Below are 19,390 nucleotides of genomic sequence, written 5' to 3'. Positions count from 1 at the left end.
CTGATTTTGCAGAGGAGAGGTGAAATGGCATGGTTTTTGCAGCAGGTGGGTGTGTCTAATCAGCAGGTGTGTTAATCAGAAGGACACGATGGCATGCTTGGAAGTTTAAGCAGGAAAACTTTGAGATTCACTGGCCAAGAGGCTTTGCTGGACACTGGCAAGTGCTTACGGCCACACCACTCTGGACCCGCCCGATCTCGTCCGATCTCGGAAGCCAATCAGGGTTGGGCCTGGTTAGTACCTGGATGGGAGACCGCTTGGGAATACCAGGTGCTGTAAGTTTTCCATCTTTTCCTCCCAACCAGCAGAGGGTGTTCTTCCAAAATCTGCTTCAAAGTTCACCTAAGGTTTTTTTCTTTTTCTTTTTTTTCTTTTTTTTTTTTTTAATAAACAACTTTTGCCTCATGTAAAGTAATCAGGTAGCTTCAGAGCAATCAGAATCAAGGTGTCAATGCATAACCTTTAGCCTAATTACACCCACCTGTTATAATGAGCAGATGTTAGCAGTGTTTCTGTTCAGACTTTGTGTGTGTTTAAACCAAGGCTGATTTTGCAGAGGAGAGGTGAAATGGCATGGTTTTTGCAGCAGGTGGGTGTGTCTAATCAGCAGGTGTGTTAATCAGAAGGACACGATGGCATGCTTGGAAGTTTAAGCAGGAAAACTTTGAGATTCACTGGCCAAGAGGCTTTGCTGGACACTGGCAAGTGCTTACGGCCACACCACTCTGGACCCGCCCGATCTCGTCCGATCTCGGAAGCCAATCAGGGTTGGGCCTGGTTAGTACCTGGATGGGAGACCGCTTGGGAATACCAGGTGCTGTAAGTTTTCCATCTTTTCCTCCCAACCAGCAGAGGGTGTTCTTCCAAAATCTGCTTCAAAGTTCACCTAAGGTTTTTTTCTTTTTCTTTTTTTTTCTTTTTTTTTTTTTTAATAAACAACTTTTGCCTCATGTAAAGTAATCAGGTAGCTTCAGAGCAATCAGAATCAAGGTGTCAATGCATAACCTTTAGCCTAATTACACCCACCTGTTATAATGAGCAGATGTTAGCAGTGTTTCTGTTCAGACTTTGTGTGTGTTTAAACCAAGGCTGATTTTGCAGAGGAGAGGTGAAATGGCATGGTTTTTGCAGCAGGTGGGTGTGTCTAATCAGCAGGTGTGTTAATCAGAAGGACACGATGGCATGCTTGGAAGTTTAAGCAGGAAAACTTTGAGATTCACTGGCCAAGAGGCTTTGCTGGACACTGGCAAGTGCTTACGGCCACACCACTCTGGACCCGCCCGATCTCGTCCGATCTCGGAAGCCAATCAGGGTTGGGCCTGGTTAGTACCTGGATGGGAGACCGCTTGGGAATACCAGGTGCTGTAAGTTTTCCATCTTTTCCTCCCAACCAGCAGAGGGTGTTCTTCCAAAATCTGCTTCAAAGTTCACCTAAGGTTTTTTTCTTTTTCTTTTTTTTCTTTTTTTTTTTTTTAATAAACAACTTTTGCCTCATGTAAAGTAATCAGGTAGCTTCAGAGCAATCAGAATCAAGGTGTCAATGCATAACCTTTAGCCTAATTACACCCACCTGTTATAATGAGCAGATGTTAGCAGTGTTTCTGTTCAGACTTTGTGTGTGTTTAAACCAAGGCTGATTTTGCAGAGGAGAGGTGAAATGGCATGGTTTTTGCAGCAGGTGGGTGTGTCTAATCAGCAGGTGTGTTAATCAGAAGGACACGATGGCATGCTTGGAAGTTTAAGCAGGAAAACTTTGAGATTCACTGGCCAAGAGGCTTTGCTGGACACTGGCAAGTGCTTACGGCCACACCACTCTGGACCCGCCCGATCTCGTCCGATCTCGGAAGCCAATCAGGGTTGGGCCTGGTTAGTACCTGGATGGGAGACCGCTTGGGAATACCAGGTGCTGTAAGTTTTCCATCTTTTCCTCCCAACCAGCAGAGGGTGTTCTTCCAAAATCTGCTTCAAAGTTCACCTAAGGTTTTTTTCTTTTTCTTTTTTTTTCTTTTTTTTTTTTTTAATAAACAACTTTTGCCTCATGTAAAGTAATCAGGTAGCTTCAGAGCAATCAGAATCAAGGTGTCAATGCATAACTTTTAGCCTAATTACACCCACCTGTTATAATGAGCAGATGTTAGCAGTGTTTCTGTTCAGACTTTGTGAGTGTAACCAAGGCTGTTTTTGCAGAGGTGAGCTGAAATGGCATGGTTTTTGCAGCAGGTGGGTGTGTCCAATCAGCAGGTGTGTTAATCAGAAGGACACGATGAAATGCCTGGAGCTTTAAGCTGGAAAACTTTGAAATTCGCTGGCCAAGAGGCTTTGCTGGACACTGGCAAGTGCTTACGGCCACACCACTCTGGACCCGCCCGATCTCGTCCGATCTCGGAAGCCAATCAGGGTTGGGCCTGGTTAGTACCTGGATGGGAGACCGCTTGGGAATACCAGGTGCTGTAAGTTTTCCATCTTTTCCTCCCAACCAGCAGAGGGTGTTCTTCCAATATCTTCTTCAAAGTTCACTTTAGGTTTTTTTCTTTTTTCTTTTTTTTTTTTTTTTTTTTTTTTTTTTAATAAACAACTTTTGCCTCATGTAAAGTAATCAGGTAGCTTCAGAGCATACAGTGCCAAGGTGTAAATGCATAACCTTTAGCCTAATTACTCCACCTGTTATAATGAGCAGATGTTAGCAGTGCTTCTGTTCAGACTTTGTGAGTGTAACCAAGGCTGTTTTTGCAGAGGTGAGCTGAAATGGCATGGTTTTTGCAGCAGGTGGGTGTGTCCAATCAGCAGGTGTGTTAATCAGAAGGACACGATGGCATGCTTGGAAGTTTAAGCAGGAAAACTTTGAGATTCACTGGCCAAGAGGCTTTGCTGGACACTGGCAAGTGCTTACGGCCACACCACTCTGGACCCGCCCGATCTCGTCCGATCTCGGAAGCCAAACAGGGTTGGGCCTGGTTAGTACCTGGATGGGAGACCGCTTGGGAATACCAGGTGCTGTAAGTTTTCCATCTTTTCCTCCCAACCAGCAGAGGGTGTTCTTCCAAAATCTGCTTCAAAGTTCACCTAAGGTTTTTTTCTTTTTCTTTTTTTTTTTTTTTTTTTTTTTAATAAACAACTTTTGCCTCATGTAAAGTAATCAGGTAGCTTCAGAGCAATCAGAATCAAGGTGTCAATGCATAACCTTTAGCCTAATTACACCCACCTGTTATAATGAGCAGATGTTAGCAGTGTTTCTGTTCAGACTTTGTGTGTGTTTAAACCAAGGCTGATTTTGCAGAGGAGAGGTGAAATGGCATGGTTTTTGCAGCAGGTGGGTGTGTCTAATCAGCAGGTGTGTTAATCAGAAGGACACGATGGCATGCTTGGAAGTTTAAGCAGGAAAACTTTGAGATTCACTGGCCAAGAGGCTTTGCTGGACACTGGCAAGTGCTTACGGCCACACCACTCTGGACCCGCCCGATCTCGTCCGATCTCGGAAGCCAAACAGGGTTGGGCCTGGTTAGTACCTGGATGGGAGACCGCTTGGGAATACCAGGTGCTGTAAGTTTTCCATCTTTTCCTCCCAACCAGCAGAGGGTGTTCTTCCAAAATCTGCTTCAAAGTTCACCTAAGGTTTTTTTCTTTTTCTTTTTTTTTTTTTTTTTTTTTTTTTAATAAACAACTTTTGCCTCATGTAAAGTAATCAGGTAGCTTCAGAGCAATCAGAATCAAGGTGTCAATGCATAACCTTTAGCCTAATTACACCCACCTGTTATAATGAGCAGATGTTAGCAGTGTTTCTGTTCAGACTTTGTGTGTGTTTAAACCAAGGCTGATTTTGCAGAGGTGAGCTGAAATGGCATGGTTTTTGCAGCAGGTGGGTGTGTCTAATCAGCAGGTGTGTTAATCAGAAGGACACGATGGCATGCTTGGAAGTTTAAGCAGGAAAACTTTGAGATTCACTGGCCAAGAGGCTTTGCTGGACACTGGCAAGTGCTTACGGCCACACCACTCTGGACCCGCCCGATCTCGTCCGATCTCGGAAGCCAATCAGGGTTGGGCCTGGTTAGTACCTGGATGGGAGACCGCTTGGGAATACCAGGTGCTGTAAGTTTTCCATCTTTTCCTCCCAACCAGCAGAGGGTGTTCTTCCAATATCTTCTTCAAAGTTCACTTTAGGTTTTTTTCTTTTTTCTTTTTTTTTTTTTTTTTTTTTTTTTTTTAATAAACAACTTTTGCCTCATGTAAAGTAATCAGGTAGCTTCAGAGCATACAGTGCCAAGGTGTAAATGCATAACCTTTAGCCTAATTACTCCACCTGTTATAATGAGCAGATGTTAGCAGTGCTTCTGTTCAGACTTTGTGAGTGTAACCAAGGCTGTTTTTGCAGAGGTGAGCTGAAATGGCATGGTTTTTGCAGCAGGTGGGTGTGTCCAATCAGCAGGTGTGTTAATCAGAAGGACACGATGGCATGCTTGGAAGTTTAAGCAGGAAAACTTTGAGATTCACTGGCCAAGAGGCTTTGCTGGACACTGGCAAGTGCTTACGGCCACACCACTCTGGACCCGCCCGATCTCGTCCGATCTCGGAAGCCAAACAGGGTTGGGCCTGGTTAGTACCTGGATGGGAGACCGCTTGGGAATACCAGGTGCTGTAAGTTTTCCATCTTTTCCTCCCAACCAGCAGAGGGTGTTCTTCCAAAATCTGCTTCAAAGTTCACCTAAGGTTTTTTTCTTTTTCTTTTTTTTTTTTTTTTTTTTTTTTTAATAAACAACTTTTGCCTCATGTAAAGTAATCAGGTAGCTTCAGAGCAATCAGAATCAAGGTGTCAATGCATAACCTTTAGCCTAATTACACCCACCTGTTATAATGAGCAGATGTTAGCAGTGTTTCTGTTCAGACTTTGTGTGTGTTTAAACCAAGGCTGATTTTGCAGAGGAGAGGTGAAATGGCATGGTTTTTGCAGCAGGTGGGTGTGTCTAATCAGCAGGTGTGTTAATCAGAAGGACACGATGGCATGCTTGGAAGTTTAAGCAGGAAAACTTTGAGATTCACTGGCCAAGAGGCTTTGCTGGACACTGGCAAGTGCTTACGGCCACACCACTCTGGACCCGCCCGATCTCGTCCGATCTCGGAAGCCAAACAGGGTTGGGCCTGGTTAGTACCTGGATGGGAGACCGCTTGGGAATACCAGGTGCTGTAAGTTTTCCATCTTTTCCTCCCAACCAGCAGAGGGTGTTCTTCCAAAATCTGCTTCAAAGTTCACCTAAGGTTTTTTTCTTTTTCTTTTTTTTTTTTTTTTTTTTTTTTTAATAAACAACTTTTGCCTCATGTAAAGTAATCAGGTAGCTTCAGAGCAATCAGAATCAAGGTGTCAATGCATAACCTTTAGCCTAATTACACCCACCTGTTATAATGAGCAGATGTTAGCAGTGTTTCTGTTCAGACTTTGTGTGTGTTTAAACCAAGGCTGATTTTGCAGAGGTGAGCTGAAATGGCATGGTTTTTGCAGCAGGTGGGTGTGTCTAATCAGCAGGTGTGTTAATCAGAAGGACACGATGGCATGCTTGGAAGTTTAAGCAGGAAAACTTTGAGATTCACTGGCCAAGAGGCTTTGCTGGACACTGGCAAGTGCTTACGGCCACACCACTCTGGACCCGCCCGATCTCGTCCGATCTCGGAAGCCAATCAGGGTTGGGCCTGGTTAGTACCTGGATGGGAGACCGCTTGGGAATACCAGGTGCTGTAAGTTTTCCATCTTTTCCTCCCAACCAGCAGAGGGTGTTCTTCCAAAATCTGCTTCAAAGTTCACCTAAGGTTTTTTTCTTTTTCTTTTTTTTTCTTTTTTTTTTTTTTAATAAACAACTTTTGCCTCATGTAAAGTAATCAGGTAGCTTCAGAGCAATCAGAATCAAGGTGTCAATGCATAACCTTTAGCCTAATTACACCCACCTGTTATAATGAGCAGATGTTAGCAGTGTTTCTGTTCAGACTTTGTGTGTGTTTAAACCAAGGCTGATTTTGCAGAGGTGAGCTGAAATGGCATGGTTTTTGCAGCAGGTGGGTGTGTCTAATCAGCAGGTGTGTTAATCAGAAGGACACGATGGCATGCTTGGAAGTTTAAGCAGGAAAACTTTGAGATTCACTGGCCAAGAGGCTTTGCTGGACACTGGCAAGTGCTTACGGCCACACCACTCTGGACCCGCCCGATCTCGTCCGATCTCGGAAGCCAAACAGGGTTGGGCCTGGTTAGTACCTGGATGGGAGACCGCTTGGGAATACCAGGTGCTGTAAGTTTTCCATCTTTTCCTCCCAACCAGCAGAGGGTGTTCTTCCAAAATCTGCTTCAAAGTTCACCTAAGGTTTTTTTTTTTTTTTTTTTTTTTTTTTTTAATAAACAACTTTTGCCTCATGTAAAGTAATCAGGTAGCTTCAGAGCAATCAGAATCAAGGTGTCAATGCATAACCTTTAGCCTAATTACACCCACCTGTTATAATGAGCAGATGTTAGCAGTGTTTCTGTTCAGACTTTGTGTGTGTTTAAACCAAGGCTGATTTTGCAGAGGAGAGGTGAAATGGCATGGTTTTTGCAGCAGGTGGGTGTGTCTAATCAGCAGGTGTGTTAATCAGAAGGACACGATGGCATGCTTGGAAGTTTAAGCAGGAAAACTTTGAGATTCACTGGCCAAGAGGCTTTGCTGGACACTGGCAAGTGCTTACGGCCACACCACTCTGGACCCGCCCGATCTCGTCCGATCTCGGAAGCCAAACAGGGTTGGGCCTGGTTAGTACCTGGATGGGAGACCGCTTGGGAATACCAGGTGCTGTAAGTTTTCCATCTTTTCCTCCCAACCAGCAGAGGGTGTTCTTCCAAAATCTGCTTCAAAGTTCACCTAAGGTTTTTTTTTTTTTTTTTTTTTTAATAAACAACTTTTGCCTCATGTAAAGTAATCAGGTAGCTTCAGAGCAATCAGAATCAAGGTGTCAATGCATAACCTTTAGCCTAATTACACCCACCTGTTATAATGAGCAGATGTTAGCAGTGTTTCTGTTCAGACTTTGTGTGTGTTTAAACCAAGGCTGATTTTGCAGAGGAGAGGTGAAATGGCATGGTTTTTGCAGCAGGTGGGTGTGTCTAATCAGCAGGTGTGTTAATCAGAAGGACACGATGGCATGCTTGGAAGTTTAAGCAGGAAAACTTTGAGATTCACTGGCCAAGAGGCTTTGCTGGACACTGGCAAGTGCTTACGGCCACACCACTCTGGACCCGCCCGATCTCGTCCGATCTCGGAAGCCAATCAGGGTTGGGCCTGGTTAGTACCTGGATGGGAGACCGCTTGGGAATACCAGGTGCTGTAAGTTTTCCATCTTTTCCTCCCAACCAGCAGAGGGTGTTCTTCCAAAATCTGCTTCAAAGTTCACCTAAGGTTTTTTTCTTTTTCTTTTTTTTCTTTTTTTTTTTTTTAATAAACAACTTTTGCCTCATGTAAAGTAATCAGGTAGCTTCAGAGCAATCAGAATCAAGGTGTCAATGCATAACCTTTAGCCTAATTACACCCACCTGTTATAATGAGCAGATGTTAGCAGTGTTTCTGTTCAGACTTTGTGTGTGTTTAAACCAAGGCTGATTTTGCAGAGGAGAGGTGAAATGGCATGGTTTTTGCAGCAGGTGGGTGTGTCTAATCAGCAGGTGTGTTAATCAGAAGGACACGATGGCATGCTTGGAAGTTTAAGCAGGAAAACTTTGAGATTCACTGGCCAAGAGGCTTTGCTGGACACTGGCAAGTGCTTACGGCCACACCACTCTGGACCCGCCCGATCTCGTCCGATCTCGGAAGCCAATCAGGGTTGGGCCTGGTTAGTACCTGGATGGGAGACCGCTTGGGAATACCAGGTGCTGTAAGTTTTCCATCTTTTCCTCCCAACCAGCAGAGGGTGTTCTTCCAAAATCTGCTTCAAAGTTCACCTAAGGTTTTTTTCTTTTTCTTTTTTTTTCTTTTTTTTTTTTTTAATAAACAACTTTTGCCTCATGTAAAGTAATCAGGTAGCTTCAGAGCAATCAGAATCAAGGTGTCAATGCATAACTTTTAGCCTAATTACACCCACCTGTTATAATGAGCAGATGTTAGCAGTGTTTCTGTTCAGACTTTGTGAGTGTAACCAAGGCTGTTTTTGCAGAGGTGAGCTGAAATGGCATGGTTTTTGCAGCAGGTGGGTGTGTCCAATCAGCAGGTGTGTTAATCAGAAGGACACGATGAAATGCCTGGAGCTTTAAGCTGGAAAACTTTGAAATTCGCTGGCCAAGAGGCTTTGCTGGACACTGGCAAGTGCTTACGGCCACACCACTCTGGACCCGCCCGATCTCGTCCGATCTCGGAAGCCAAACAGGGTTGGGCCTGGTTAGTACCTGGATGGGAGACCGCTTGGGAATACCAGGTGCTGTAAGTTTTCCATCTTTTCCTCCCAACCAGCAGAGGGTGTTCTTCCAAAATCTGCTTCAAAGTTCACCTAAGGTTTTTTTTTTTTTTTTTTTTTTTTTTTTTAATAAACAACTTTTGCCTCATGTAAAGTAATCAGGTAGCTTCAGAGCAATCAGAATCAAGGTGTCAATGCATAACCTTTAGCCTAATTACACCCACCTGTTATAATGAGCAGATGTTAGCAGTGTTTCTGTTCAGACTTTGTGTGTGTTTAAACCAAGGCTGATTTTGCAGAGGAGAGGTGAAATGGCATGGTTTTTGCAGCAGGTGGGTGTGTCTAATCAGCAGGTGTGTTAATCAGAAGGACACGATGGCATGCTTGGAAGTTTAAGCAGGAAAACTTTGAGATTCACTGGCCAAGAGGCTTTGCTGGACACTGGCAAGTGCTTACGGCCACACCACTCTGGACCCGCCCGATCTCGTCCGATCTCGGAAGCCAAACAGGGTTGGGCCTGGTTAGTACCTGGATGGGAGACCGCTTGGGAATACCAGGTGCTGTAAGTTTTCCATCTTTTCCTCCCAACCAGCAGAGGGTGTTCTTCCAAAATCTGCTTCAAAGTTCACCTAAGGTTTTTTTCTTTTTCTTTTTTTTTTTTTTTTTTTTTTTAATAAACAACTTTTGCCTCATGTAAAGTAATCAGGTAGCTTCAGAGCAATCAGAATCAAGGTGTCAATGCATAACCTTTAGCCTAATTACACCCACCTGTTATAATGAGCAGATGTTAGCAGTGTTTCTGTTCAGACTTTGTGTGTGTTTAAACCAAGGCTGATTTTGCAGAGGAGAGGTGAAATGGCATGGTTTTTGCAGCAGGTGGGTGTGTCTAATCAGCAGGTGTGTTAATCAGAAGGACACGATGGCATGCTTGGAAGTTTAAGCAGGAAAACTTTGAGATTCACTGGCCAAGAGGCTTTGCTGGACACTGGCAAGTGCTTACGGCCACACCACTCTGGACCCGCCCGATCTCGTCCGATCTCGGAAGCCAATCAGGGTTGGGCCTGGTTAGTACCTGGATGGGAGACCGCTTGGGAATACCAGGTGCTGTAAGTTTTCCATCTTTTCCTCCCAACCAGCAGAGGGTGTTCTTCCAAAATCTGCTTCAAAGTTCACCTAAGGTTTTTTTCTTTTTCTTTTTTTTCTTTTTTTTTTTTTTAATAAACAACTTTTGCCTCATGTAAAGTAATCAGGTAGCTTCAGAGCAATCAGAATCAAGGTGTCAATGCATAACCTTTAGCCTAATTACACCCACCTGTTATAATGAGCAGATGTTAGCAGTGTTTCTGTTCAGACTTTGTGTGTGTTTAAACCAAGGCTGATTTTGCAGAGGAGAGGTGAAATGGCATGGTTTTTGCAGCAGGTGGGTGTGTCTAATCAGCAGGTGTGTTAATCAGAAGGACACGATGGCATGCTTGGAAGTTTAAGCAGGAAAACTTTGAGATTCACTGGCCAAGAGGCTTTGCTGGACACTGGCAAGTGCTTACGGCCACACCACTCTGGACCCGCCCGATCTCGTCCGATCTCGGAAGCCAATCAGGGTTGGGCCTGGTTAGTACCTGGATGGGAGACCGCTTGGGAATACCAGGTGCTGTAAGTTTTCCATCTTTTCCTCCCAACCAGCAGAGGGTGTTCTTCCAAAATCTGCTTCAAAGTTCACCTAAGGTTTTTTTCTTTTTCTTTTTTTTTCTTTTTTTTTTTTTTAATAAACAACTTTTGCCTCATGTAAAGTAATCAGGTAGCTTCAGAGCAATCAGAATCAAGGTGTCAATGCATAACCTTTAGCCTAATTACACCCACCTGTTATAATGAGCAGATGTTAGCAGTGTTTCTGTTCAGACTTTGTGTGTGTTTAAACCAAGGCTGATTTTGCAGAGGAGAGGTGAAATGGCATGGTTTTTGCAGCAGGTGGGTGTGTCTAATCAGCAGGTGTGTTAATCAGAAGGACACGATGGCATGCTTGGAAGTTTAAGCAGGAAAACTTTGAGATTCACTGGCCAAGAGGCTTTGCTGGACACTGGCAAGTGCTTACGGCCACACCACTCTGGACCCGCCCGATCTCGTCCGATCTCGGAAGCCAATCAGGGTTGGGCCTGGTTAGTACCTGGATGGGAGACCGCTTGGGAATACCAGGTGCTGTAAGTTTTCCATCTTTTCCTCCCAACCAGCAGAGGGTGTTCTTCCAAAATCTGCTTCAAAGTTCACCTAAGGTTTTTTTCTTTTTCTTTTTTTTCTTTTTTTTTTTTTTAATAAACAACTTTTGCCTCATGTAAAGTAATCAGGTAGCTTCAGAGCAATCAGAATCAAGGTGTCAATGCATAACCTTTAGCCTAATTACACCCACCTGTTATAATGAGCAGATGTTAGCAGTGTTTCTGTTCAGACTTTGTGTGTGTTTAAACCAAGGCTGATTTTGCAGAGGAGAGGTGAAATGGCATGGTTTTTGCAGCAGGTGGGTGTGTCTAATCAGCAGGTGTGTTAATCAGAAGGACACGATGGCATGCTTGGAAGTTTAAGCAGGAAAACTTTGAGATTCACTGGCCAAGAGGCTTTGCTGGACACTGGCAAGTGCTTACGGCCACACCACTCTGGACCCGCCCGATCTCGTCCGATCTCGGAAGCCAATCAGGGTTGGGCCTGGTTAGTACCTGGATGGGAGACCGCTTGGGAATACCAGGTGCTGTAAGTTTTCCATCTTTTCCTCCCAACCAGCAGAGGGTGTTCTTCCAAAATCTGCTTCAAAGTTCACCTAAGGTTTTTTTCTTTTTCTTTTTTTTTCTTTTTTTTTTTTTTTAATAAACAACTTTTGCCTCATGTAAAGTAATCAGGTAGCTTCAGAGCAATCAGAATCAAGGTGTCAATGCATAACTTTTAGCCTAATTACACCCACCTGTTATAATGAGCAGATGTTAGCAGTGTTTCTGTTCAGACTTTGTGAGTGTAACCAAGGCTGTTTTTGCAGAGGTGAGCTGAAATGGCATGGTTTTTGCAGCAGGTGGGTGTGTCCAATCAGCAGGTGTGTTAATCAGAAGGACACGATGAAATGCCTGGAGCTTTAAGCTGGAAAACTTTGAAATTCGCTGGCCAAGAGGCTTTGCTGGACACTGGCAAGTGCTTACGGCCACACCACTCTGGACCCGCCCGATCTCGTCCGATCTCGGAAGCCAATCAGGGTTGGGCCTGGTTAGTACCTGGATGGGAGACCGCTTGGGAATACCAGGTGCTGTAAGTTTTCCATCTTTTCCTCCCAACCAGCAGAGGGTGTTCTTCCAATATCTTCTTCAAAGTTCACTTTAGGTTTTTTTCTTTTTTCTTTTTTTTTTTTTTTTTTTTTTTTTTTTAATAAACAACTTTTGCCTCATGTAAAGTAATCAGGTAGCTTCAGAGCATACAGTGCCAAGGTGTAAATGCATAACCTTTAGCCTAATTACTCCACCTGTTATAATGAGCAGATGTTAGCAGTGCTTCTGTTCAGACTTTGTGAGTGTAACCAAGGCTGTTTTTGCAGAGGTGAGCTGAAATGGCATGGTTTTTGCAGCAGGTGGGTGTGTCCAATCAGCAGGTGTGTTAATCAGAAGGACACGATGGCATGCTTGGAAGTTTAAGCAGGAAAACTTTGAGATTCACTGGCCAAGAGGCTTTGCTGGACACTGGCAAGTGCTTACGGCCACACCACTCTGGACCCGCCCGATCTCGTCCGATCTCGGAAGCCAAACAGGGTTGGGCCTGGTTAGTACCTGGATGGGAGACCGCTTGGGAATACCAGGTGCTGTAAGTTTTCCATCTTTTCCTCCCAACCAGCAGAGGGTGTTCTTCCAAAATCTGCTTCAAAGTTCACCTAAGGTTTTTTTCTTTTTCTTTTTTTTTTTTTTTTTTTTTTTAATAAACAACTTTTGCCTCATGTAAAGTAATCAGGTAGCTTCAGAGCAATCAGAATCAAGGTGTCAATGCATAACCTTTAGCCTAATTACACCCACCTGTTATAATGAGCAGATGTTAGCAGTGTTTCTGTTCAGACTTTGTGTGTGTTTAAACCAAGGCTGATTTTGCAGAGGAGAGGTGAAATGGCATGGTTTTTGCAGCAGGTGGGTGTGTCTAATCAGCAGGTGTGTTAATCAGAAGGACACGATGGCATGCTTGGAAGTTTAAGCAGGAAAACTTTGAGATTCACTGGCCAAGAGGCTTTGCTGGACACTGGCAAGTGCTTACGGCCACACCACTCTGGACCCGCCCGATCTCGTCCGATCTCGGAAGCCAAACAGGGTTGGGCCTGGTTAGTACCTGGATGGGAGACCGCTTGGGAATACCAGGTGCTGTAAGTTTTCCATCTTTTCCTCCCAACCAGCAGAGGGTGTTCTTCCAAAATCTGCTTCAAAGTTCACCTAAGGTTTTTTTCTTTTTCTTTTTTTTTTTTTTTTTTTTTTTTTAATAAACAACTTTTGCCTCATGTAAAGTAATCAGGTAGCTTCAGAGCAATCAGAATCAAGGTGTCAATGCATAACCTTTAGCCTAATTACACCCACCTGTTATAATGAGCAGATGTTAGCAGTGTTTCTGTTCAGACTTTGTGTGTGTTTAAACCAAGGCTGATTTTGCAGAGGTGAGCTGAAATGGCATGGTTTTTGCAGCAGGTGGGTGTGTCTAATCAGCAGGTGTGTTAATCAGAAGGACACGATGGCATGCTTGGAAGTTTAAGCAGGAAAACTTTGAGATTCACTGGCCAAGAGGCTTTGCTGGACACTGGCAAGTGCTTACGGCCACACCACTCTGGACCCGCCCGATCTCGTCCGATCTCGGAAGCCAATCAGGGTTGGGCCTGGTTAGTACCTGGATGGGAGACCGCTTGGGAATACCAGGTGCTGTAAGTTTTCCATCTTTTCCTCCCAACCAGCAGAGGGTGTTCTTCCAATATCTTCTTCAAAGTTCACTTTAGGTTTTTTTCTTTTTTCTTTTTTTTTTTTTTTTTTTTTTTTTTTTAATAAACAACTTTTGCCTCATGTAAAGTAATCAGGTAGCTTCAGAGCATACAGTGCCAAGGTGTAAATGCATAACCTTTAGCCTAATTACTCCACCTGTTATAATGAGCAGATGTTAGCAGTGCTTCTGTTCAGACTTTGTGAGTGTAACCAAGGCTGTTTTTGCAGAGGTGAGCTGAAATGGCATGGTTTTTGCAGCAGGTGGGTGTGTCCAATCAGCAGGTGTGTTAATCAGAAGGACACGATGGCATGCTTGGAAGTTTAAGCAGGAAAACTTTGAGATTCACTGGCCAAGAGGCTTTGCTGGACACTGGCAAGTGCTTACGGCCACACCACTCTGGACCCGCCCGATCTCGTCCGATCTCGGAAGCCAAACAGGGTTGGGCCTGGTTAGTACCTGGATGGGAGACCGCTTGGGAATACCAGGTGCTGTAAGTTTTCCATCTTTTCCTCCCAACCAGCAGAGGGTGTTCTTCCAAAATCTGCTTCAAAGTTCACCTAAGGTTTTTTTCTTTTTCTTTTTTTTTTTTTTTTTTTTTTTTTAATAAACAACTTTTGCCTCATGTAAAGTAATCAGGTAGCTTCAGAGCAATCAGAATCAAGGTGTCAATGCATAACCTTTAGCCTAATTACACCCACCTGTTATAATGAGCAGATGTTAGCAGTGTTTCTGTTCAGACTTTGTGTGTGTTTAAACCAAGGCTGATTTTGCAGAGGAGAGGTGAAATGGCATGGTTTTTGCAGCAGGTGGGTGTGTCTAATCAGCAGGTGTGTTAATCAGAAGGACACGATGGCATGCTTGGAAGTTTAAGCAGGAAAACTTTGAGATTCACTGGCCAAGAGGCTTTGCTGGACACTGGCAAGTGCTTACGGCCACACCACTCTGGACCCGCCCGATCTCGTCCGATCTCGGAAGCCAAACAGGGTTGGGCCTGGTTAGTACCTGGATGGGAGACCGCTTGGGAATACCAGGTGCTGTAAGTTTTCCATCTTTTCCTCCCAACCAGCAGAGGGTGTTCTTCCAAAATCTGCTTCAAAGTTCACCTAAGGTTTTTTTCTTTTTCTTTTTTTTTTTTTTTTTTTTTTTTTAATAAACAACTTTTGCCTCATGTAAAGTAATCAGGTAGCTTCAGAGCAATCAGAATCAAGGTGTCAATGCATAACCTTTAGCCTAATTACACCCACCTGTTATAATGAGCAGATGTTAGCAGTGTTTCTGTTCAGACTTTGTGTGTGTTTAAACCAAGGCTGATTTTGCAGAGGTGAGCTGAAATGGCATGGTTTTTGCAGCAGGTGGGTGTGTCTAATCAGCAGGTGTGTTAATCAGAAGGACACGATGGCATGCTTGGAAGTTTAAGCAGGAAAACTTTGAGATTCACTGGCCAAGAGGCTTTGCTGGACACTGGCAAGTGCTTACGGCCACACCACTCTGGACCCGCCCGATCTCGTCCGATCTCGGAAGCCAATCAGGGTTGGGCCTGGTTAGTACCTGGATGGGAGACCGCTTGGGAATACCAGGTGCTGTAAGTTTTCCATCTTTTCCTCCCAACCAGCAGAGGGTGTTCTTCCAAAATCTGCTTCAAAGTTCACCTAAGGTTTTTTTCTTTTTCTTTTTTTTTCTTTTTTTTTTTTTTAATAAACAACTTTTGCCTCATGTAAAGTAATCAGGTAGCTTCAGAGCAATCAGAATCAAGGTGTCAATGCATAACCTTTAGCCTAATTACACCCACCTGTTATAATGAGCAGATGTTAGCAGTGTTTCTGTTCAGACTTTGTGTGTGTTTAAACCAAGGCTGATTTTGCAGAGGTGAGCTGAAATGGCATGGTTTTTGCAGCAGGTGGGTGTGTCTAATCAGCAGGTGTGTTAATCAGAAGGACACGATGGCATGCTTGGAAGTTTAAGCAGGAAAACTTTGAGATTCACTGGCCAAGAGGCTTTGCTGGACACTGGCAAGTGCTTACGGCCACACCACTCTGGACCCGCCCGATCTCGTCCGATCTCGGAAGCCAATCAGGGTTGGGCCTGGTTAGTACCTGGATGGGAGACCGCTTGGGAATACCAGGTGCTGTAAGTTTTCCATCTTTTCCTCCCAACCAGCAGAGGGTGTTCTTCCAAAATCTGCTTCAAAGTTCACCTAAGGTTTTTTTCTTTTTCTTTTTTTTTTTTTTTTTTTTTTTTTAATAAACAACTTTTGCCTCATGTAAAGTAATCAGGTAGCTTCAGAGCAATCAGAATCAAGGTGTCAATGCATAACCTTTAGCCTAATTACACCCACCTGTTATAATGAGCAGATGTTAGCAGTGTTTCTGTTCAGACTTTGTGTGTGTTTAAACCAAGGCTGATTTTGCAGAGGTGAGCTGAAATGGCATGGTTTTTGCAGCAGGTGGGTGTGTCTAATCAGCAGGTGTGTTAATCAGAAGGACACGATGGCATGCTTGGAAGTTTAAGCAGGAAAACTTTGAGATTCACTGGCCAAGAGGCTTTGCTGGACACTGGCAAGTGCTTACGGCCACACCACTCTGGACCCGCCCGATCTCGTCCGATCTCGGAAGCCAATCAGGGTTGGGCCTGGTTAGTACCTGGATGGGAGACCGCTTGGGAATACCAGGTGCTGTAAGTTTTCCATCTTTTCCTCCCAACCAGCAGAGGGTGTTCTTCCAATATCTTCTTCAAAGTTCACTTTAGGTTTTTTTCTTTTTTCTTTTTTTTTTTTTTTTTTTTTTTTTTTTAATAAACAACTTTTGCCTCATGTAAAGTAATCAGGTAGCTTCAGAGCATACAGTGCCAAGGTGTAAATGCATAACCTTTAGCCTAATTACTCCACCTGTTATAATGAGCAGATGTTAGCAGTGCTTCTGTTCAGACTTTGTGAGTGTAACCAAGGCTGTTTTTGCAGAGGTGAGCTGAAATGGCATGGTTTTTGCAGCAGGTGGGTGTGTCCAATCAGCAGGTGTGTTAATCAGAAGGACACGATGGCATGCTTGGAAGTTTAAGCAGGAAAACTTTGAGATTCACTGGCCAAGAGGCTTTGCTGGACACTGGCAAGTGCTTACGGCCACACCACTCTGGACCCGCCCGATCTCGTCCGATCTCGGAAGCCAAACAGGGTTGGGCCTGGTTAGTACCTGGATGGGAGACCGCTTGGGAATACCAGGTGCTGTAAGTTTTCCATCTTTTCCTCCCAACCAGCAGAGGGTGTTCTTCCAAAATCTGCTTCAAAGTTCACCTAAGGTTTTTTTCTTTTTCTTTTTTTTTTTTTTTTTTTTTTTAATAAACAACTTTTGCCTCATGTAAAGTAATCAGGTAGCTTCAGAGCAATCAGAATCAAGGTGTCAATGCATAACCTTTAGCCTAATTACACCCACCTGTTATAATGAGCAGATGTTAGCAGTGTTTCTGTTCAGACTTTGTGTGTGTTTAAACCAAGGCTGATTTTGCAGAGGAGAGGTGAAATGGCATGGTTTTTGCAGCAGGTGGGTGTGTCTAATCAGCAGGTGTGTTAATCAGAAGGACACGATGGCATGCTTGGAAGTTTAAGCAGGAAAACTTTGAGATTCACTGGCCAAGAGGCTTTGCTGGACACTGGCAAGTGCTTACGGCCACACCACTCTGGACCCGCCCGATCTCGTCCGATCTCGGAAGCCAATCAGGGTTGGGCCTGGTTAGTACCTGGATGGGAGACCGCTTGGGAATACCAGGTGCTGTAAGTTTTCCATCTTTTCCTCCCAACCAGCAGAGGGTGTTCTTCCAAAATCTGCTTCAAAGTTCACCTAAGGTTTTTTTCTTTTTCTTTTTTTTCTTTTTTTTTTTTTTAATAAACAACTTTTGCCTCATGTAAAGTAATCAGGTAGCTTCAGAGCAATCAGAATCAAGGTGTCAATGCATAACCTTTAGCCTAATTACACCCACCTGTTATAATGAGCAGATGTTAGCAGTGTTTCTGTTCAGACTTTGTGTGTGTTTAAACCAAGGCTGATTTTGCAGAGGAGAGGTGAAATGGCATGGTTTTTGCAGCAGGTGGGTGTGTCTAATCAGCAGGTGTGTTAATCAGAAGGACACGATGGCATGCTTGGAAGTTTAAGCAGGAAAACTTTGAGATTCACTGGCCAAGAGGCTTTGCTGGACACTGGCAAGTGCTTACGGCCACACCACTCTGGACCCGCCCGATCTCGTCCGATCTCGGAAGCCAATCAGGGTTGGGCCTGGTTAGTACCTGGATGGGAGACCGCTTGGGAATACCAGGTGCTGTAAGTTTTCCATCTTTTCCTCCCAACCAGCAGAGGGTGTTCTTCCAAAATCTGCTTCAAAGTTCACCTAAGGTTTTTTTCTTTTTCTTTTTTTTTCTTTTTTTTTTTTTTAATAAACAACTTTTGCCTCATGTAAAGTAATCAGGTAGCTTCAGAGCAATCAGAATCAAGGTGTCAATGCATAACTTTTAGCCTAATTACACCCACCTGTTATAATGAGCAGATGTTAGCAGTGTTTCTGTTCAGACTTTGTGAGTGTAACCAAGGCTGTTTTTGCAGAGGTGAGCTGAAATGGCATGGTTTTTGCAGCAGGTGGGTGTGTCCAATCAGCAGGTGTGTTAATCAGAAGGACACGATGAAATGCCTGGAGCTTTAAGCTGGAAAACTTTGAAATTCGCTGGCCAAGAGGCTTTGCTGGACACTGGCAAGTGCTTACGGCCACACCACTCTGGACCCGCCCGATCTCGTCCGATCTCGGAAGCCAAACAGGGTTGGGCCTGGTTAGTACCTGGATGGGAGACCGCTTGGGAATACCAGGTGCTGTAAGTTTTCCATCTTTTCCTCCCAACCAGCAGAGGGTGTTCTTCCAAAATCTGCTTCAAAGTTCACCTAAGGTTTTTTTTTTTTTTTTTTTAATAAACAACTTTTGCCTCATGTAAAGTAATCAGGTAGCTTCAGAGCAATCAGAATCAAGGTGTCAATGCATAACCTTTAGCCTAATTACACCCACCTGTTACAATGAGCAGATGTTAGCAGTGTTTCTGTTCAGACTTTGTGTGTGTTTAAACCAAGGCTGATTTTGCAGAGGAGAGGTGAAATGGCATGGTTTTTGCAGCAGGTGGGTGTGTCTAGTCAGCAGGTGTGTTAATCAGGAGGACACAATGGCAAGCCTGTAGCTTTAAGCAGGAAAACCTTGAGATTGAGTGGCCAAGAGGCTTTGCTGGACACTGGCAAGTGCTTACGGCCACACCACTCTGGACCCGCCCGATCTCGTCCGATCTCGGAAGCCAAACAGGGTTGGGCCTGGTTAGTACCTGGATGGGAGACCGCTTGGGAATACCAGGTGCTGTAAGTTTTCCATCTTTTCCTCCCAACCAGCAGAGGGTGTTCTTCCAAAATCTGCTTCAAAGTTCACCTAAGGTTTTTTTTTTTTTTTTTTTAATAAACAACTTTTGCCTCATGTAAAGTAATCAGGTAGCTTCAGAGCAATCAGAATCAAGGTGTCAATGCATAACCTTTAGCCTAATTACACCCACCTGTTACAATGAGCAGATGTTAGCAGTGTTTCTGTTCAGACTTTGTGTGTGTTTAAACCAAGGCTGATTTTGCAGAGGAGAGGTGAAATGGCATGGTTTTTGCAGCAGGTGGGTGTGTCTAGTCAGCAGGTGTGTTAATCAGGAGGACACAATGGCAAGCCTGTAGCTTTAAGCAGGAAAACCTTGAGATTGAGTGGCCAAGAGGCTTTGCTGGACACTGGCAAGTGCTTACGGCCACACCACTCTGGACCCGCCCGATCTCGTCCGATCTCGGAAGCCAAACAGGGTTGGGCCTGGTTAGTACCTGGATGGGAGACCGCTTGGGAATACCAGGTGCTGTAAGTTTTCCATCTTTTCCTCCCAACCAGCAGAGGGTGTTCTTCCAAAATCTGCTTCAAAGTTCACCTAAGGTTTTTTTTTTTTTTTTTTTAATAAACAACTTTTGCCTCATGTAAAGTA

The 19,390-nt window shown here is 44.2% G+C and overlaps 36 non-coding genes across 36 annotated transcripts; all 36 read left to right on the top strand.

The window, feature by feature from the left end:
* The first annotated feature begins 163 nt into the window (after positions 1-163).
* Positions 164-282, top strand: LOC144986075 (5S ribosomal RNA). The gene has a single exon (XR_013649905.1). It is a non-coding gene; the product is annotated as a 5S ribosomal RNA (ribosomal RNA).
* A 425-nt stretch (positions 283-707) lies between these two features.
* LOC144986074 (5S ribosomal RNA) lies at positions 708-826 on the top strand. The gene has a single exon (XR_013649904.1). It is a non-coding gene; the product is annotated as a 5S ribosomal RNA (ribosomal RNA).
* Positions 827-1,252: 426 nt separating this feature from the next.
* On the top strand, positions 1,253-1,371 carry LOC144986073 (5S ribosomal RNA). Its single transcript, XR_013649903.1, has one exon. It is a non-coding gene; the product is annotated as a 5S ribosomal RNA (ribosomal RNA).
* Positions 1,372-1,796: 425 nt separating this feature from the next.
* LOC144986072 (5S ribosomal RNA) lies at positions 1,797-1,915 on the top strand. The gene has a single exon (XR_013649902.1). It is a non-coding gene; the product is annotated as a 5S ribosomal RNA (ribosomal RNA).
* A 423-nt stretch (positions 1,916-2,338) lies between these two features.
* LOC144986071 (5S ribosomal RNA) lies at positions 2,339-2,457 on the top strand. The gene has a single exon (XR_013649901.1). It is a non-coding gene; the product is annotated as a 5S ribosomal RNA (ribosomal RNA).
* A 427-nt stretch (positions 2,458-2,884) lies between these two features.
* LOC144984937 (5S ribosomal RNA) lies at positions 2,885-3,003 on the top strand. The gene has a single exon (XR_013648765.1). It is a non-coding gene; the product is annotated as a 5S ribosomal RNA (ribosomal RNA).
* Positions 3,004-3,428: 425 nt separating this feature from the next.
* LOC144984935 (5S ribosomal RNA) lies at positions 3,429-3,547 on the top strand. Its single transcript, XR_013648763.1, has one exon. It is a non-coding gene; the product is annotated as a 5S ribosomal RNA (ribosomal RNA).
* A 427-nt stretch (positions 3,548-3,974) lies between these two features.
* On the top strand, positions 3,975-4,093 carry LOC144986070 (5S ribosomal RNA). The gene has a single exon (XR_013649900.1). It is a non-coding gene; the product is annotated as a 5S ribosomal RNA (ribosomal RNA).
* Positions 4,094-4,520: 427 nt separating this feature from the next.
* LOC144984934 (5S ribosomal RNA) lies at positions 4,521-4,639 on the top strand. Its single transcript, XR_013648762.1, has one exon. It is a non-coding gene; the product is annotated as a 5S ribosomal RNA (ribosomal RNA).
* A 427-nt stretch (positions 4,640-5,066) lies between these two features.
* Positions 5,067-5,185, top strand: LOC144984933 (5S ribosomal RNA). The gene has a single exon (XR_013648761.1). It is a non-coding gene; the product is annotated as a 5S ribosomal RNA (ribosomal RNA).
* A 427-nt stretch (positions 5,186-5,612) lies between these two features.
* Positions 5,613-5,731, top strand: LOC144986069 (5S ribosomal RNA). The gene has a single exon (XR_013649899.1). It is a non-coding gene; the product is annotated as a 5S ribosomal RNA (ribosomal RNA).
* Positions 5,732-6,157: 426 nt separating this feature from the next.
* LOC144984932 (5S ribosomal RNA) lies at positions 6,158-6,276 on the top strand. The gene has a single exon (XR_013648760.1). It is a non-coding gene; the product is annotated as a 5S ribosomal RNA (ribosomal RNA).
* Positions 6,277-6,693: 417 nt separating this feature from the next.
* LOC144984931 (5S ribosomal RNA) lies at positions 6,694-6,812 on the top strand. Its single transcript, XR_013648759.1, has one exon. It is a non-coding gene; the product is annotated as a 5S ribosomal RNA (ribosomal RNA).
* A 410-nt stretch (positions 6,813-7,222) lies between these two features.
* LOC144986068 (5S ribosomal RNA) lies at positions 7,223-7,341 on the top strand. The gene has a single exon (XR_013649898.1). It is a non-coding gene; the product is annotated as a 5S ribosomal RNA (ribosomal RNA).
* A 425-nt stretch (positions 7,342-7,766) lies between these two features.
* LOC144986067 (5S ribosomal RNA) lies at positions 7,767-7,885 on the top strand. The gene has a single exon (XR_013649897.1). It is a non-coding gene; the product is annotated as a 5S ribosomal RNA (ribosomal RNA).
* A 423-nt stretch (positions 7,886-8,308) lies between these two features.
* On the top strand, positions 8,309-8,427 carry LOC144984929 (5S ribosomal RNA). Its single transcript, XR_013648757.1, has one exon. It is a non-coding gene; the product is annotated as a 5S ribosomal RNA (ribosomal RNA).
* A 417-nt stretch (positions 8,428-8,844) lies between these two features.
* LOC144984928 (5S ribosomal RNA) lies at positions 8,845-8,963 on the top strand. Its single transcript, XR_013648756.1, has one exon. It is a non-coding gene; the product is annotated as a 5S ribosomal RNA (ribosomal RNA).
* Positions 8,964-9,388: 425 nt separating this feature from the next.
* On the top strand, positions 9,389-9,507 carry LOC144986066 (5S ribosomal RNA). The gene has a single exon (XR_013649896.1). It is a non-coding gene; the product is annotated as a 5S ribosomal RNA (ribosomal RNA).
* A 425-nt stretch (positions 9,508-9,932) lies between these two features.
* On the top strand, positions 9,933-10,051 carry LOC144986064 (5S ribosomal RNA). The gene has a single exon (XR_013649894.1). It is a non-coding gene; the product is annotated as a 5S ribosomal RNA (ribosomal RNA).
* A 426-nt stretch (positions 10,052-10,477) lies between these two features.
* Positions 10,478-10,596, top strand: LOC144986063 (5S ribosomal RNA). The gene has a single exon (XR_013649893.1). It is a non-coding gene; the product is annotated as a 5S ribosomal RNA (ribosomal RNA).
* A 425-nt stretch (positions 10,597-11,021) lies between these two features.
* On the top strand, positions 11,022-11,140 carry LOC144986062 (5S ribosomal RNA). The gene has a single exon (XR_013649892.1). It is a non-coding gene; the product is annotated as a 5S ribosomal RNA (ribosomal RNA).
* A 424-nt stretch (positions 11,141-11,564) lies between these two features.
* Positions 11,565-11,683, top strand: LOC144986061 (5S ribosomal RNA). The gene has a single exon (XR_013649891.1). It is a non-coding gene; the product is annotated as a 5S ribosomal RNA (ribosomal RNA).
* A 427-nt stretch (positions 11,684-12,110) lies between these two features.
* Positions 12,111-12,229, top strand: LOC144984927 (5S ribosomal RNA). The gene has a single exon (XR_013648755.1). It is a non-coding gene; the product is annotated as a 5S ribosomal RNA (ribosomal RNA).
* Positions 12,230-12,654: 425 nt separating this feature from the next.
* LOC144984926 (5S ribosomal RNA) lies at positions 12,655-12,773 on the top strand. Its single transcript, XR_013648754.1, has one exon. It is a non-coding gene; the product is annotated as a 5S ribosomal RNA (ribosomal RNA).
* A 427-nt stretch (positions 12,774-13,200) lies between these two features.
* On the top strand, positions 13,201-13,319 carry LOC144986060 (5S ribosomal RNA). The gene has a single exon (XR_013649890.1). It is a non-coding gene; the product is annotated as a 5S ribosomal RNA (ribosomal RNA).
* Positions 13,320-13,746: 427 nt separating this feature from the next.
* Positions 13,747-13,865, top strand: LOC144984925 (5S ribosomal RNA). Its single transcript, XR_013648753.1, has one exon. It is a non-coding gene; the product is annotated as a 5S ribosomal RNA (ribosomal RNA).
* A 427-nt stretch (positions 13,866-14,292) lies between these two features.
* Positions 14,293-14,411, top strand: LOC144984924 (5S ribosomal RNA). The gene has a single exon (XR_013648752.1). It is a non-coding gene; the product is annotated as a 5S ribosomal RNA (ribosomal RNA).
* Positions 14,412-14,838: 427 nt separating this feature from the next.
* LOC144986059 (5S ribosomal RNA) lies at positions 14,839-14,957 on the top strand. The gene has a single exon (XR_013649889.1). It is a non-coding gene; the product is annotated as a 5S ribosomal RNA (ribosomal RNA).
* Positions 14,958-15,383: 426 nt separating this feature from the next.
* Positions 15,384-15,502, top strand: LOC144986058 (5S ribosomal RNA). The gene has a single exon (XR_013649888.1). It is a non-coding gene; the product is annotated as a 5S ribosomal RNA (ribosomal RNA).
* Positions 15,503-15,929: 427 nt separating this feature from the next.
* Positions 15,930-16,048, top strand: LOC144986057 (5S ribosomal RNA). Its single transcript, XR_013649887.1, has one exon. It is a non-coding gene; the product is annotated as a 5S ribosomal RNA (ribosomal RNA).
* A 427-nt stretch (positions 16,049-16,475) lies between these two features.
* On the top strand, positions 16,476-16,594 carry LOC144984923 (5S ribosomal RNA). The gene has a single exon (XR_013648751.1). It is a non-coding gene; the product is annotated as a 5S ribosomal RNA (ribosomal RNA).
* A 425-nt stretch (positions 16,595-17,019) lies between these two features.
* LOC144986056 (5S ribosomal RNA) lies at positions 17,020-17,138 on the top strand. The gene has a single exon (XR_013649886.1). It is a non-coding gene; the product is annotated as a 5S ribosomal RNA (ribosomal RNA).
* A 425-nt stretch (positions 17,139-17,563) lies between these two features.
* On the top strand, positions 17,564-17,682 carry LOC144986055 (5S ribosomal RNA). Its single transcript, XR_013649885.1, has one exon. It is a non-coding gene; the product is annotated as a 5S ribosomal RNA (ribosomal RNA).
* Positions 17,683-18,105: 423 nt separating this feature from the next.
* Positions 18,106-18,224, top strand: LOC144984922 (5S ribosomal RNA). Its single transcript, XR_013648750.1, has one exon. It is a non-coding gene; the product is annotated as a 5S ribosomal RNA (ribosomal RNA).
* A 407-nt stretch (positions 18,225-18,631) lies between these two features.
* Positions 18,632-18,750, top strand: LOC144984921 (5S ribosomal RNA). Its single transcript, XR_013648749.1, has one exon. It is a non-coding gene; the product is annotated as a 5S ribosomal RNA (ribosomal RNA).
* Positions 18,751-19,157: 407 nt separating this feature from the next.
* On the top strand, positions 19,158-19,276 carry LOC144984920 (5S ribosomal RNA). The gene has a single exon (XR_013648748.1). It is a non-coding gene; the product is annotated as a 5S ribosomal RNA (ribosomal RNA).
* The last annotated feature ends 114 nt before the right edge of the window (positions 19,277-19,390 follow it).

The sequence above is a fragment of the Oryzias latipes genome, chromosome 16, assembly GCF_053564925.1.
Source record: "Oryzias latipes strain Hd-rR chromosome 16, Olatipes_Hd-rR_3.1".
NCBI classification, from domain to species: domain Eukaryota; kingdom Metazoa; phylum Chordata; class Actinopteri; order Beloniformes; family Adrianichthyidae; genus Oryzias; species Oryzias latipes.
This window is presented reverse-complemented; position numbering and strand designations above follow the sequence as displayed.